The sequence below is a fragment of the Pseudomyrmex gracilis genome, unplaced genomic scaffold (genome assembly GCF_002006095.1).
Source record: "Pseudomyrmex gracilis isolate BER0280 unplaced genomic scaffold, ASM200609v1 scaffold_1788, whole genome shotgun sequence".
NCBI classification, from domain to species: domain Eukaryota; kingdom Metazoa; phylum Arthropoda; class Insecta; order Hymenoptera; family Formicidae; genus Pseudomyrmex; species Pseudomyrmex gracilis.
The window spans coordinates 8,229-10,101 of NW_018022372.1; the positions used below are offsets into that span (position 1 = coordinate 8,229).

General features: G+C 25.3%; 1 pseudogene; it reads left to right on the top strand.

Moving 5' to 3' along the window:
* Positions 1-205: 205 nt before the first annotated feature.
* On the top strand, positions 206-1,228 carry LOC109862431 (annotated as a pseudogene).
* Positions 1,229-1,873: the final 645 nt, after the last annotated feature.

Sequence of the window (1,873 nt, forward strand, 5' to 3'; positions counted from 1 at the left end):
TTTTTCACTATAGTTATTTTATATCTGTCAGAAATATAAAATAGTTCATAGTCTAAGGTTTCTTTGCTTTTGACATATTTATGAATTATATACGCAATTTTTGTGTGATTTTAAATATCAAATAAGTGATTATATTTATTTTTTATTGTTATTATTTTAATCAAGTTTACTTTTAGAAACTTTCTTTTTATATTTGGATTTTTAGATAAACTTGCAGAAAGCGGAATTCTGCCATCACATTCATTTGGTCGACCAAAGATAACCGCAGAATAGAGTTTACTTATAACACTATGGTTTCTTGGTAACACTGAATCATATCGTACTTTTTCAGACATATTTAATGTATCTATATCATCGATATTTCGAGTTATTCGGCGAGTGATTAATTGGATTCAAACCAAATTAGATGATATAATCAAGTGGCCAGAAGGAGAATCATTAATTGCAGTAGCTCAAAGCTTTCAAAATAAGAGAGGAATTCCAAATTGTATTGAAGCAATAGATGGCTCACATATCATTGTATCACAGCCAAAAGAAAACACTGCTGATTATTGTAACAGGAAAAAACATTCGATAATATTACAAGCAGTTGTTACATCCAATATGCGATTTACAAATATTTATTGTGGTGAGCCTGGATCACTTTACGATGTTAAAGTATTACGGCGGTCAAGTCTTTATTGGAAATCAGAAAATAATAGAAACAGACTATTCCTAAACAGAACATTTATATTAGGTGATTCTGCATATCCATTCTTATCTTGGTTAGTACTGCCGTTTAAAAATAATGGTCACCTCACAGCACAACAAATTGAATTTAATTTTATACATTCATTTACGCGCATGGCAGTAGAAAAAGTCTTCGGTGTTCTAAAAGGACGTTTTAGGCGTTTAAAATTTTTTAACGAATATCAAGATATCCAATTTGTAGTTGAAATAGTTGTAGCAAGTTGTATTTTACACAATATATGCATTGATGCTTTTGATGACGGTATGGATTTATATGATGAAGATAACGGTTCGGATATTAATATAGATATAAGAGAAAATAATGGAAGCGAAGAAAATAACGATCAAAGATCAAGTTTATTTTATGAAATGTTTACACAGTGAACAAAAATAATTACATAAAAATAACTATACTATTATTATATTTATAATGTAACACTTATTTGTTGTACTTTTAGGAATAGAATTACTTTTAGCAAACTCCTACATACATCTGTAAATTATTGTTACCGAAAATAAAATTTCTCAGTGCATTTGCTTATAATCTAAAGAAAATTTTTTGAGAAGCATTTGCATAAATTTGCAAATACATTGTACTAAATACATGTACTATATAATAACTTTTGATAAAAAAAACTATTAAAAATACTAATAAATCAGTTCTTATTATTGAAATGAAATCACTTTGAAAACTCTTAAACACTTTACTAGTTGAGTAACGATATGCAACTTTTAATAATACTAAAATCTCTATGGAAATTATTGTTAATCTAACAAATATATTTATATAGTTATATTGAAAGTATATATACTTTTCAGTTGAATCTAGCATATAAAAATATTTTAGTAACTCTTTTTTTTTTTATATAAACTTCTCAGTTAAATATAATAATTTCTATCTTTTAACAAAACAAATCTTTTTAAAAGCTACAACTATATTATGCTCTGCTCTTAAAGTAAAATAATCATAGTAATTATTATATAATAAAATAAACAAAAAAAAAAAAAAATAAATTTAATCAATAGTACTTTCCTTATTTTTTAAATGAGAGCATATTATTAATAGAAAATGGATCTTTCGATTCTATTAACTGTTTCAATAACTGACATTTTTCATTTTTTACTTTTATTTGTTCTGTTATAA